Below are 15,559 nucleotides of genomic sequence, written 5' to 3'. Positions count from 1 at the left end.
AAAAACAAAATAATTTACTCACATTTGATGTTCTGCACAGATCTCACAGCCTAAATTAAGGGGGTTGAATTCCCTACCTTTGTTTTCTCCACTTAAATAATTTATTTTATTCATTGATTCATATTCATTTTACACTAAAGGAATCAAAAAGTCCCAACTCACAAAGGTAGTCAATCTTATCCCTATAGGATGAGAGTATAATCCAAACAATAAGGATGTAAGATGATGAAGATAAAAATATTTCAGTTGAAAAATTCAACAAAATTCAAAATCCTTTTTAAAAAAATCCTAAGGCTAGTATTTTAGGTGTAATCTTCTCGTATAATTTTGAACAATATCTAATTTTTAAAAAGAAATTACTTAGTATGCTATTCAAACGACGATTCGGATCAAGGTTTTTCAGAAAGGGGCTGTTTCGATTATATTAACAAAGCCCACGTTCTTTTCGGTCTGACGAATAAGTTTAATAAAGCTCTTGTTTCGATTTGGAAGATGGATGTTTCTCACAAAATAAAAGTTTTTGGTTGGAGGTGTTTTATCAATAGGCTTCAAACTAGAGATTTACTTGTTACTCAGGTATTTTTAACCATTCTAGTGATATCAGGTGCGTTCTTTGTAGAGGTGTTCTCGAATCTTCGATTGACTCTATTACTGTGTCGTATTTCTGGATTGGTGTGGAAGAAGATTGTCGAGTGGATTGATTTTGTGAATTTTGAGGTGGATAGTTTTTTGAGGTGGTGCATGTTTTGCAAGTCCAAAAAAGCTAAAAAAGGAATAGAAGGTTGTGTTTGGTTGGCAACTTCTTGAAGGGAGGAAGATTCTAACGTTTTGGATGTTGTTTAGAGTATCAAGGCCTTACTTTGGAGTTGGTCTTCCATATGAAATATTACACATTCTAATTCTAATTGTAACTTTTATAACTTTAGAAAGAAAAAAAAACCCTCTGTTTTGTCTTTCTTAAATTGCAATAGGGGTGTAATCATTCTTTTCCAAATTTTGTCTCGTCTTTTTCGTAATTGGGTGGGATAACTTTTGTTCTCTCTTTATTGAATCTTGGTTACAAACAAAAAAAGAAACATCCCAACCATTTAATATGTTTTTTTATAAGCCAACAAAAATAATTAGACACGAGAACAATTTCCTCTTCATCTTAGAGTAAACAAAAATAAATTTTTAATTCTATTTTATAAAAGAATTTGATTATAAATATTAACAATTTATTTTAAACATAAATAATTTATATTAAACCCTGAATTTGCAGGTTTCATCCTTTTAATTCAACTAACAATACCAGTTGATATATCTCATCCAAAAAAAAATTCTAAATTATTCAATCTAGAACTCTTTTTTCATCTCAAATCCAAAAATTCATCAACCAAAATTTAGAAATTCATCGACTAGTAACTCTTTTATTTTGTTACTATAAAATTAAAATTAGTAACCTATGTCGGCAAGCATAACTTCACATAGTAAGAGAAATCTATACAATAACAAAAAAGAAGGGATTACTATCATTTTGTCTCAGTGAATGTGTGGTGGAAAATGGGCACTATGTACATGATTTTTGTGTATAAATTACAACATGTAAGAATGAACAAATGCAACACAACCCAATATAACACCAACCTACTAGCTACTACTTTCTATTCATTCAAGCATTATGGTTTATGCTAAGCTATCTCTTTTGCCTCTCTTCCTGATCACCACATTAGGTATGTCTTTTATCTTAACTTTTTTTCTACATTCTATTAGTTATTGCTTTTCACATAGTTTGATTCACTGGTATTGAGAAAATTATCTTTGAAAACATCATTTGCAGTAATAATATTTCCGACGAAGAAGGTAGAAGCAGATTGTGACAAGCTTTGTAGTTTTCAAGAGTCAGAATGTGGTGATGGTTGCTTATGTTTAATCGGGATTGATTATTGCTTAAGCATATCATTAGTTATGAAGATGGTGAAAAAACATCCTAAATTATGTGAGTCTCATGCAGACTGCACAAGAAAGGGAAGTGGGAGCTTCTGTGCTTATTATCCAAATTCGGATATTAAATATGGCGTGTGTTTTGACTCTAGCTCTCATGCAGAAGCCTCATTCAAGAATGCTCTTAGCTCTGAATTCTCAAACTTGTTGAAGATGCCCTCAGCAGTTTCCATTTAATATGTACATAAAAAACCATCCATGCATGCATGCATGATCTCTCTATCTACTTAAATAAAATTGTTTCATATGTCTTTGTTTCCAATTATGTTTGGATTTCTTAGACATTTTGAGTTCAGAAATAATATATGCATCTGTGTGGGGTATGTACTTCTATGTTATTAGTATGTACTTCTATGTTACTAGTTGAAATAATATAGGGTTAATTATGTCAGGGGTCCCTACAAAAACGCGACCCTGCACTTTTAGTCCCTGTAAAAATTTTCTTAGTAAAATGGTCCCTATAAAAGTTGGCGTTACGTAATGTTGTCCCTCCCGTTAGTTTTCACTAACGGAGGGTGACGTGGCTGGCCAGCTGTACGTTTTCATTTGACACGTTGGAGTCCCATTATAATTATTCAGAAAACCCTAATTGTTCCATCTCATTGCCTTATTCTCCCCTCTCACCCATTTATCGTCTTCTTCCTCTTCATTGTTCCAAGCAATATTGTTCTTCATCTTTCTGCTTCGTCTTCTTCAGCTTCGCGTGAAATCCATGGCGTCTTCTTCAAATAGAGGGAACTCGATTTCAGCAGTTCATTCCACAAGTGTGAGCAATCGTAGATGGAGAATGTGTGCCTGCAATGTTCGTATGACATCGTATCGCTGCAAGAACGGCCGTAATAGAGGAAGACTTTTCTGGAGGTGTCCCTTTTGGCAAAGCGATGAAACGTGCAACCTCTTCGAATGGGATGATGATATGGAACCAGGGCATAACATAACGGAGAGTTTAAATGAAGAATGGACAAATGACCCAACTAAGTCAAGAGAGATGCAATCTGTTGAAGCCTTGAAGGAGTTATATGAGTCAGCAATGAAGAAGAATGTTGAATTGCAGATTCAACATAAGGCAGAGGGATTTTATGGAAAGATGAAGACAATTTGCTTAGCAATTTTGTTCATGGTTAATTTGTATTTGTTACTAAAATGTAAATGTTAAGGATCTTGTGTTAAGGGTTAAATGTATTTGTTCATGTGCAATTTTAAGTTTAGCAAAACTTGGGTAATGTGTAATGTTCAATTTTAAGTTTTCTGTAATGTACAATTTGAAGTTTCTGAAATTGAATGCAATTTTGTGGATTTGGTTTAATAATTGTCTGTTACTCATGTTGTTGTTTTAAAAACTACAAGGTTCCAATTTTAAGTTTTCATGTTATTGTTTGTTCCAATTTGTATGATATAAACCTGTTGGATATGGGTAACATCTAACTTGACAGGTTCCATAGTGACCTATCTCCAATGACCTATAAACTGACACATATAATTTGTTTACAACAGCAAGTGTAATTGTATACAACACAGAATATATAAGTAATTGTATTCCATAACATAATAATGCATTGTAATTAGCACATGTTTGCAGCATATTAAGCTGACTTGAGTTAAACAAAATAAATGTCTCAAAAGATGGTAAATAACCATAACAAGCAGCACCATAACAAACAAAGCAGTTGATTACAAAAAAACAGTTTCCAAAATCAACAAAAACAACATGAGTCACTGAGTTAAGCCTTTGTAGATGTCATCCCATTTCTTCATCTTGGGGACACCACTTGTTGAATCCTCTGTTGCTTCATCCTCCTCAACGATCACCAATGGGTCATCTGGTTTTTTCCCTGGCCCTGGAATAGCCTTTGTCTTGAGGCTTCTGAGTCTATCACTCTGCCTTTTTGCCACATCCATATCACTTTTACTTTTTTTTGCTTTTGGCTGCACTTGTGCTGAAGATGTTGTAGGTGGTTTAGGTGGAACCTGTCCAACAGATGATGCACCTACATGTTGTTTGAATGGCTTGTTCTTTGGCTTTTTTGGAGCCGGGCCAAAGAAAATTTTGGGTCCATCCCTGGCCTTTGTAGCACTAGTTGCAGTAGTTGGTCCAGAATCCTTGGCAGCAGCAACTGGTTCCTTATCCTTTGTTGGCTGAGCATCCTTTTTCTTGAAGGGTGAAGAATCCACACTCAACGGCCTAATGTCCAAAATATCATCCCAATCCAGCAAGGCTTCTAGTGTTTCAGCATCCCATTCATAATACTTATCAACAGGTGAAGAGCTTGATGGCTGTGTTGTACCACTTGTGCTAGACTTGGCATTTTTTGAAGATTTGCCCTTAGCCTTATGCTGCAAGAAAGCAAATTACATAAGTAATGATTCAGGTAAGTAAACAATACATTTAAGTGAATTTGAATACCTCTTTTTTTGCAGTCATCTTTGCTTGGACAGTTTGACTGGCCTGTGTAGGCACATCCTCAGCAGTTGTCACATTATTAGTTGGAACTTCTTCATTTTGCACATTAGCTTGGACACCACTTGTTGGACCCTCTTCACTTGGTACATTTGTTGGGACACCTATGGCAACAATTTGCTTGTTTTTCTTGCAAGTCCTTTTGTTGTGACCTAGTTCAAAACAAACTTTGCATCTATGACTAGTATTAGTTCTCTGCCATTTATTCTGATTAACCTCATCAGCTTCTCTCCTACGTAGTTTTTTGGGCCTCCCTGCACCACGTTTGTACAGTGGTGGAAACATATCAGGTTGAGTTGTTTTGGGCCATTTGTTCTGGCCATTCAAAGGGGTGATGACTTCATTATAGCATGCCTCATAGGTACTCTTGTGATAGCACTTGTTTACATAACTCACTGGGTCATCCACCTTCCTATATATGGCTGCCACTGCATGTCTACATGGTATCCCAACTATTTCCCAAAAGTTACAACTACATGTATGTTTCTCAAGGTCAACTACAAAGCTGTCAGTAAAGAGTACATGGGTTACCTGAAATGAATACCTACCAGCATATGTTGCTGTCCAACTAGCACTCTTCTCAATCTCTCTATCTAATCTCTTTAATGGTTTAGACATTATTTGACCATTGTATCCATCTACTTTTTCTCTAAGGGTTGCAAACCTCCCCATTAAATAATTCCTAATCCACTCAAGCATTGTAATAATTGGCTTGTCCCTTTGCAATAAAATGGTTGCATTAAAAGACTCACTCAAATTGTTCATTAACACATCACACTTTGAGAAAAAAGGGAAAGCATGCTTACACCATTTGTTCTTGGGAATTGCCTCCAACCACTCATAAGCTTCCAATTTGGCCTCCTTGATCATAAGCATCTTTGCTTCATGTGCCTCAAAATAGGTAGCCTTGGCAGCTGCCATCATGAGATCCCTGTACAAAGTTCCTCCACCAAACTTTTTTTTGAAGTTTGCATATAAATGTCTTAGACAGAATCTATGCTCATAAGCTGGATACTCCTCTTCAAACACTTGCACCAGTCCCTATTCAAACAACATGAATAATCAATATTAACATACTACATGTTACATTTAAACAACAATAATAATAATCAATATTAAGATACTACATGTTACCTTCTGTTGATCAGATATGAAACACCATCTGCCATCTCCAATATCTTCAATGAGTAACTTCATAAACCAACTCCAAGAGTCTTTTGTTTCACTCTCAACTACAGCAAAAGCAACAGGAAGATATTGGTCATTTGGATCTCTGCCCACTGCAATGAGTAAAATACCACCATATTTGTGTTTCAAATGGCATCCATCCAATCCAATAAAGGGCCTGCATGCCTTTGTCAATGCTTTCTTGGTCCCATCAAATGATATGTAACACCTCTCAAACCTAGGCTTCAATCCTGGGGCAAATGAAGTAGTGTTGATTTTGAATGTATTGCCTGCTGAAGCCCTTCTCAGCTCAGCACCATAAGACCACAACATACTAAATTGTTTGCTTGAATCCCCCTCAACTATTTGTCTTGCAATTTGTCTTGCCCTAAATGCCCTGCACCCTGGAATTTCAGTGGAATACCTTTGTCTAATGTCAGCAACTACCTCATTCAGTTTCATCTTAGTGTTGTTCTTCAAACCATCTACAATAACCTTAGCAACCCATTCTGCCTTAGCACTTTTATTAAAAAACTTTCTCCCACACTTGTGTTTTGCAAATAGTGTCTTTATCCTAAAAGTTGTGGATGTTAACACCCTACTACACAATACTGTATAATTACACTTCTTCTTGTCCTTGCAAACAACCCTGCATCTATTAGAATCATTCTTCTCAAACTTCACATCTCTTCCATTTAGCACATTATGCTCAAGTATGGCATCCTTAAACTGTCTCAATGAACGAAATTCCATTCCCACTTTGAAGACATAATCCTTGCTCAGTTTGTCTTCCTCATTGAACCTTATAACACATGGCCTTTCATCAGAACTATCATCCTCAGCCCCACTATCCAACTCATCTGTCATGTATTCATCTTCAATGACATGTTGCTTCCCCATTTCTTCTGTGATACTAATTTTGTTAACTTGTTGACTTGCTGCACCAGGATTTGCTTCCCCATTTTCTTGATTTATATGCTCAGCAGCTGTTCCATTCACCACATCATCCACATCATCCAGTTCTTCAGCAAAACCCTTCATTCTTTCCTCCTCACTATCATCAAAATGCACATCCCTTACTGATTCATCACTTGATTCATCCTCACTATTATTCTCATTATCTGCTTTGCCCTTCCCCTTCTCCCTAATCCTATCCATAAAGGTACTACCACCTTCTTCAGGTTTTGGTTCACAAAATATCTCAGCATCACAGTTATTTCCAACAACAAACATCACTAACTCAGCAGCATCTGAGTCATCCCTAAATGGCAACATGTCTTCTTCAAAACTACCATTTCCAGGTTTCCACCACATCTTAACAGTTTTTTCATCAAAGTCAGGTTCAATGGTTTTCACTAAGTCACGTGCTTCATAAAACGACCAGTAATCTATGTCTTGGTTGTTAAACCCAATTACAGTCCCACCTTCGTATCTAATCTCTGGGTCTTTCACGAAACAACCTTTTATATAAAACACTACTTTAAACGTATTCATTTCCTGACCAATACATATTACTAACAGTTTTAGGGACAGTTCAGATAAAGTATAAACTAAAGAGAAGTGAATATAATACGAAACCCTAACAATTCTAAATTGGGAGAAGTGCGTTTACCTGGGTCCACGAAGATGGAGACAGCAACGATTGTGAGGGACCACGAGGAGACAACAACCGGAGCGAGGGACCACGCAGAGGATAGAATAAGAAGCACACAGTAGCTGGGACCACCAATGGAGAACCAAAACCACGCGCAGCTAGGGTTAGAGTTTGGGGGAGAACGAAAGTGTGAATTTGACTTTTGTTTTCTGAAGATGTGTACTTGATACACTTAAGTTTGAGTTAATGTCCTTATCCACTGTGGCAAGTTGATTTTTTCTTTTTTTCCATGTCAACAATGCCACGTCACACTCCGTTAGTGAAAACTAACGGGAGGGACTATAGTACGTGACGTCAAATTTTGTAGGGATCTTTTTTCTAAGAAAATTTTTTGAGGGACTAAAAGTGCAGGGTCCCTTATTTATAGGGACTAAAAACATATTTAACCCAATAATATATGTCTTTGTTTCCAATTAAACTGTGATATCTATTTGTGTATTGGTTGGAGACTGTGTTTAGCTTCCTCCTTTCATTTGTCAACTTTTAAATTAGAGTCTTAAATAATAAATGGGTTTGGACCATAGAAAATTAAACTACTAAATCATATAATTTTTAATAAGTCCAAGCCTTTTTTAAAAATTAATAATAAATTGGTACTTAAGTTTAGTAAAAAGAATAATGTTAGATGATCAAGAACCACAACTAAAATAAGTCATGATAGTGACGGTTTTTACTGACCGAATTTTAATTTTGGTCTCTAATTCCTTGGTCGTAAATCTCATTGATGGATATTTTTATATTCATTTAATTCTTTTAACCTTGCTTTATAAAAATCTAATTTATTTTCATATTCTAAAAGGTGTTTTGTAATTCTTTCATTTTCAAATTAAACTCCTAATTTTAAATAATAATCTAGTCTATCATATAATATTTTTATATGACCTCTTGTTCTTTTAATTAAACTATTAAGTTCTATAATTCGTAATCTTTCATTAACTATACTCATTTTCTAGTTTTAAAATATCTTCTTTTCTTATTTTTAATTTAATTAATTTGAATCTTAGTGCTCTGATACCAAAAATGATACCTCATTATTTATTGAAATAATTTTATAATTTATTTTTATTAGCTTAATCATCATCAAAATAGTCCCAAATTTCATCATTTTCTATTAAAGCTAAGTCTATTATAAATTCATCATCATAAAAACTTTCAACTAATAAAATATAATTTATATCACTTTCTAGTGCATAATCTATTTCATTTTCGAAAAGTATAGCTTGTACACATAATTTTCCATATTCTTTACATATTTTTGTTTTTAAGTCATTTGATAAAGTAAATTTCCAAATACATCTTAGTTTTTCATAAAAATCTTTCTCTTTATTTTCAATATTATCAAAATAAGTTATATCTATTTCTTTTTCTTTTTCTTTTATACTAAATTCAGCAATACTCATTCTGTTTAAATTTATAATCTATTTTTTAAATATGTTGTTAAGTCCTTTACTTGGTTTGAAAGTTTATCAATATCACTTTCTTCAATTTTTTCAGGTTCATAAAATCTAAGTGGTTTTGGTATTTGATTTTTTCTTAACTCTAAAAATTTTGATTTATTCATAAAAGTTCCTAGCTCAGTTATTTCATTTTTCTTTGGATAATAAATTTTTCCTATATCTTCAAAAAGACTTGGAATATCAGTTCTATTATTATTTCTAAAGGTAATACTATGATGAGAATTAGTTAATGCATAATTAACACAATAAGTGATTGAAAATATTTTATCTCCTGATCTCATTAAATTTCCTCTAAGGAATTTGTGTTCAAGAGTTAAAGTTTGCTCTAATCTTTGAGTATTTAAAGGTATTCCTATATTTCAATGTATTTCAAATTTTAGTTTACCATAAGCTAAATTTCCTTCTACTACTCCAAGTATTTTATCTACTGGGTCTGTAATTCTATCATCTTTTAATATTAGTTCTACTGGAGAATTTATTCCTTCTTGAAAAGTTGCTTTGATTAATACTTGCACTGCTCCTATATGAATATATTCTATTTTATTTCTATGTTCATCTTTCTTGATATTTTTCTTGAGTTCCATAAGTTTCTTTTTATTTAATAATTGTATATAGGTATGTCCTTGGACATCTGCTATATCAGTTGGTGTTTCATTAATTATTTTACCATAATATATAATATTATCCTTTTGGTTAAATCTTTTCATTATTCCTCCAATTCTATCATTTCCCTTCATATTTGCATCATTAGTTAAATCTAAGTCTTCCTTTTGTATTTTTTGAAATAAGGTTGGATCTATTAAAATACTTCCTTCGTAATTTCCATCTTCTTCTGTAATATGTAAATGTTCTATATCATTTAATATTTCTTTTTCCATTTTTGTTATGCTAGACATGTAAGAAAATTATAATACTTAATAAAAGTAAGTAAATAAAGAAATTATACCTGATCATGATTTCTTCTGAAATTTTGGTCCACCGCTGCTTCCGTAAGTTTATGTGAGATAGTTTATTAATAGATATATATGTTGTGTAATTTAATTGAATGATTCTTGAATAAGTAGAAACATGGTTTTATTGATATAAGTTTATGTTACAACAATGCCCACAAAAGGTCCCAAGTTAAATCCTAAAGGATTAGCATATGTTTCTAAAGAGAAACTTACACAAAGGTTGTTTTCTACAACTTGCCTCTTCCCATTGTAGAAGCACTTAATTATAGCCCTAAACACACATTATAATATTATTTTCTATTTACAATAATGCATAGTACTATTCATCTATAGTCCTACTTATTTAAGATACTTAAACACTACATGAAAAATGACTTTACTTTTTATCTACTTCATGATTCTATTATTGCTTCCCCTTATCCTCATTTTCATGACTCTGTTATTGCTTTCTTTTATCCTCATCTTCATGACTCTATTATTGCTTCCTCCTTGTCCTCATCCTTAAGACACATGGACTTTTCTAGACACTTGGTCACTTTCACGGCATCTTTTTCTTGAAAACATCTTTCACATACATGATTTTCACTCTTTTTTATACTTGAACATAACTCCTTAAGTACACATGGCTTATAATTCATTGTCTCCTTATTAAATGCATAGAATGGTAGCTCAAAAGATGTCAATAGATGGATATCTCTATCTTTTAGTGCTTTCACTATGCCAAATTTGTCTTTTAGCAGCACCCCTACGAAAGCGCTTTTAAGAAAAAGCGCTGGTATAGGTTTTGCTAAAAACAAAATTAAAAAACACGCAAAAAAAGCGCTCTTATAGGGGGAGTTACGAAAGCGCTTTCAAAAAGCGTTGGTAAAGGCATGAGTACGAAAGCGCTTTTCAAAAGCGCTCTTATAGGGGGGTTATGAAAGCGCTTTCAAAAGCGCTGCTATAGGGGGTGGGGTACAAGAGCGATTTTACCCTAAAAAGCGCTGGTATAGCCATGGGTACTAAGGCGCTTTTCAAAAGCGCTTTCATAGCCTTTTTAAAATTAAAATTTTTAAAAACAAAATTATACTAACGCGTTTCATAATCCCTAATTCCTCTTTCTCTGCCATCGACGCTGCCCAAAAAATCTATCGCCGCCCTCACACATTCACGAATTCAACTTGCAAACTTCACGGATTCGCACATTCAACCGTCGTCGCCCTCACTTCGAATATGCGGAAACCAATCTCCCATAACTCACGCACGGAAGAAGTCGAGAGAAGACGAAGGAGATATTGATTCTGAAGAAACGTACAGGTTCTTCCATTTTCATGTCAATTCTTCATTTACGATTGTATGCTGATTCTCTATGCTGATTCTGATGTAATGGGGTTATTTAGGGATTGACTGGGATTAGTTCTTGACTGGGATTAGGGATTGCGGTATTTCTGTAGTTCTTCAATTTTTTGATAGATAAGTTTGGCTTCAATTTTTAATTACTTAAAAATAAAAATAAAAGATTTTTCAGTTGAGTGTTGGGCTAAGATTTTTCAGTTGTTTGGATACTCTGAGGAAGAATTTATTGTTTAGAAGATTTAGGACTTAGTCACGTCCATATTTTTTTCTGCATTACTGTATTTAATTGTCTGATAAATGTGTTCTCTGTTAGTAATATGTTAGTAATTTGTTTTTTTTTCATATTCTTTTGATTTTGGTTTTCTTCCATTAGCTTAATTGATTTCATTTTGTTCTTTGAAGCTTGCTTTACTCAAGCTCGGTTAAAGATTTGTAGAATTTTTTCCAGCAGCTTAGTTTGGTGTTTCATTCCACTAACGCTTTTGAAGACTTGTAGAATTTTTTCAGGTATTCAACCTGTCTATATACTGTGTTGTTACCTTAGATATAATGTTGTTAATATCTGAACAGTTAATCATGTTCTGGCCTTGTGGTTCAATCTGTCTATATACTGTGGTTCAATGGTGCTCTTGTGTCTATCTTTGTGTTTCTTGAAAGCTTATTATTCATGTTTATTAATGTTGGAGAATGAGATAGTTAAGTTAGGTTGGTTATAAGTAGAAGTAAGTAAGTACTAGAACATATGAACTACTTACTGCATTTTTCAAAAATCGAAAGTGTTTAACTAATTGACCAAAATTTATGTTTTTTACTTTATTGGTTAAAATGGTGTCTTAGTTTTTAGATGTTTGCAAGTGATTCTCTAGTTAAAAAAAGGATAATTAAACATTGTACCAATTTATGTTTGATGACAAATAAGTTATAAATAGTTATATTACATGTATCTTTCTGGTCCCCTCATAAAATAATTCCAACTCCCGCCACTGTGTACATGTCACATAATATTTTTCTGTTCTATAACTTTTGAAGTCAATTGAATGTGTAATGAAATGAACCAAAACAACCGGAAAAAAGAATCAGAATTTAAACAAATAAATATATTCAAAAGAGATGAAAATGGGAATTGGATTGGATTTAGTGACTTTATACCATAATCAGAAGTTCAAACTTAATGCAACGTATGTTTGAGATTATCTTTTTTCTATGCTTGCTTGTGTAAAGCCTTATTGTAGGAAATTAATATTCTTATTTACAAGAATATTGTCATGGTCTTGTATGCTATACCAATAGTTCAGGCAAGTAAATTTAAGGTGGATAAAAGAATGACAAAATCACAATTACCTAGAAGAGAAGTTAAAATCCAAATCTTATTATAGTAGGTTCTCTTGTTGGAAAATCTAATATTCCAATTATAGTAGGTTCTCTTGTTGGAAAATCTAATATTGCAAATGAGTTGTAGTTGCGCCTGAAGCGTGATATTAAAGTCGTTTCCTATGTTAATCGTTAAGTGATGAACTTACTAACTTGGTGATAATACTTTGATTTGTGTTAATGGCTTATTTACTGTGTAAGGGAATGAAGTTTTGGCAAAGAATATTGATCTGTGCAAAAGGTTTAGATTCGAGTGTTTGTAGTTACTAGCTAATTGATAATTGATTTCATATCATTTTAAATAATTGAGTTCTAGATTGGGGTTTTTTTGATATTGTGTTAGTAGTGGTGTATTTAACTGCATCGTGTGTGTTTAATTTTACAGTTACTTTGAAGCCTCTGGTTACTACTTGTACAACGCCGATTCAAACCTACCCGTCTCCCACATCAAGTCCAACTCAGGTTACTAGCCCTTTCTTCTTGCTTATAGTTTGTTGTTTTCTGCTTATATATAGTTTATTGTTTATGGTTCTATTTAATTTCAATTTAGTGTCTCTCAATCAGTTTTTTGGTTTATGGACTTATATTACCTTGAAATAAGGTAATGTCTTCTTTAAGAAATCTGGTGTAGGCTGAAATAAGGTACTGTCTTCTTTTAGAGACTCAAACAATCGAGACAACTGTAACTTCCTATCTTTAGCTAACTACCAACTTAACCAATATGAAAGCTATAACTAATAGCAATATGACATAATGTAACCTTCCATTTATAATCAAGGATGGCCAAGTCAGCCATAATAGTGTTTAAGTATGTTACATTTCTAGCTAATGACGTCTTGCTAGACAAGAAGTAATGAAATGAGACATTAACTTAAGTGTTGCTTATTCACAGTAGTATATTTTTGTACTATAGTTGCATAACATTTTATTTCAAGACTTGAGTGGTTTGACAAGATTTATTTCTATTATTCACACTTTATAGGATCTCGTTAGGTATTCTGATCAAGACATAATGATGATAGCTATTTCTTATCTTGATAGAATTCCTTAGTACCTGATAGAGAAACCAAGAAGCAAAAGCATTTGTTTAGCTTAAACAACCAGGGAATGACATAGACGTATACTTGGCACCCTTAATCGAAGATTTAAAGTTTTTGTGGGAGAACGGTGTGGAGGTTTACGATGGGTATAGGAAAGAAAGCTTCAACTTGAGGGCGATGTTGTTTGGAACAATTAATGATTTTCCAGCATACGGAAATCTGTCCGGGTACAGCAATAAAGGTCAAAAAGCGTGTCCTGTTTGTGAAGATGAAACCGATACGACACGATTGGATCTTTGTCAGAAGAATGTATTTCTCGGCCATCGTAGATTCTTAAATTCTAATCATCATTACCGTGGATGGAGAAAAGCATTCAATGGAAAGGCCGAACAACGTACAGCCCCGCCTTTTTTGACAGGTGATCAAATTTTTGAAAAGGTGAAAGATGTGAGCACTCAGTTTGGCAAGCCTTTTGCACATTCACTTGTTAAGGGTGGGTGGAAGAAGAAGTCAATTTTTTTTGAACTTCCATATTGGAAGTCGTTGTACGTAAGACATTTCCTCAATGTTATGCATATTGAAAAAAATGTATTTGACAGCGTTATAGGTACGTTACTCAATATACAAGGAAAGTCTAAGGATGGCCTTAACATAAGGAAGAACATGGTAAACATGGGAATGAGAACTGAATTGGGACCCGTGATATTATTTAATTAGTCAAACAATTTATTTACACATTTCAATGAAAATAATCTAATGTTTATTATGTTTTTATTTAAGGTTGGTGTATGACAAAGTGTTGCGCGGGACTGCATTGTCAAACAGATTCCGTTTTGTGTCTTCCGCCCATTGCAGCGGAATGACAATTGCTACGGAACCGGAATCAGTTAGACAACGCTTAGTCGATAGATTCCTGTCCACCGGCAATACAGAAAGTCTGATTCTTTAGGCGTATAATACCCGACCAGTAGGGTTAGTTTCTCATTCTTGGTTCATCTAATCTTTGTTTCTTTTGCGTAGCAAAATTTTCATATAAACTATTGTTTTAATTTATAGAGCACTCTGGTTGTTGCTTGCTATCAACCCTATAAGAGAAGTGGTATATTTTCTGAATTCGGTAGATGGTGAGTGGACCAATTATCCGGCTATGAAGTCAATGATTGATAAGTAAGTGGGATCGTTCTAAATATTCGTGTATATTTATATATTTAATTATTTGTGAGATTGATCTAAACATATGCTTTTATATTTTTGTTAGATCAATAGAAGTGTTCCGAAGTCAAAGAGACGCACAGGTATCCCGGACTAAATCAAACAAAATTACTTGGATCAAAGTGGAAGTACATTAATTTTCACAATTTTGCTTATAATATTTATGCTACTTGATAAAACAAGACAACTATAAAATCTTATTTGTTCTTCTATGTAGTGTCCGATACAGCGAAACAGTTCAGATTGCGGATACTATGTTTTGAGGTTTATGAAAGAAATCATTCAAACGAATCAATTAGAGATTCCAATCACGGTATGGATTTATAACTTAAGATAATTTCCTATAATTTATTACATTTAACTAAATCATTCATATTATGTTTTTGTTATGTAGTACTTTTATGACTTCTATGCTGCTTCTTACACGAGACTTAAGTTGGAAGAAATCAAAGAGGAATTGTGTCAATTTTATATTCCGCAACTATTCATATAGGTATGAATACATTATTGTGTGAAGAGTTTTATGATTACATTATTTTGATAATGACTTTGTGTTTGAGTTTCTTTGGTGGATATTGGTTCATTTTGCTTAATATTAGTTGACGATGATGACGTTGTTATATGAATCATGTTTGTTTTTGTTGTTGTTAAGTGGTGTTGATAGTTTGATTTGAAACTGGATTGATGACACATTACATTGGTGGATTGATGACACATTACAATATTGGTGGATTGATTTGAAACTGATAGTTTGTTTCATGTTTGTTTTTGTTGTTGTTGAGCCTTTAATTGACCGTGTTGTTCTGTTCATACTTTGCAGGACCAGGCCGGGAAACGATCAAACTTTTGAAGTATAATATTATAGTACTCTAGGGTGGTTACTAACTTTGTTCATACTGTTACCAATATTTGAAGTATAATATTGTTGA

At 33.4% G+C, this 15,559-nt stretch overlaps 1 long non-coding RNA gene across 1 annotated transcript; it reads left to right on the top strand.

Moving 5' to 3' along the window:
* Positions 1–1,606: 1,606 nt before the first annotated feature.
* Positions 1,607–3,279, top strand: LOC131606394 (uncharacterized). The gene is made up of 2 exons (XR_009284831.1): positions 1,607–1,712; positions 1,820–3,279. It is a non-coding gene; the product is annotated as an uncharacterized LOC131606394 (long non-coding RNA).
* The last annotated feature ends 12,280 nt before the right edge of the window (positions 3,280–15,559 follow it).

This window comes from Vicia villosa, linkage group LG5, assembly GCF_029867415.1.
Source record: "Vicia villosa cultivar HV-30 ecotype Madison, WI linkage group LG5, Vvil1.0, whole genome shotgun sequence".
NCBI classification, from domain to species: domain Eukaryota; kingdom Viridiplantae; phylum Streptophyta; class Magnoliopsida; order Fabales; family Fabaceae; genus Vicia; species Vicia villosa.
This window is presented reverse-complemented; position numbering and strand designations above follow the sequence as displayed.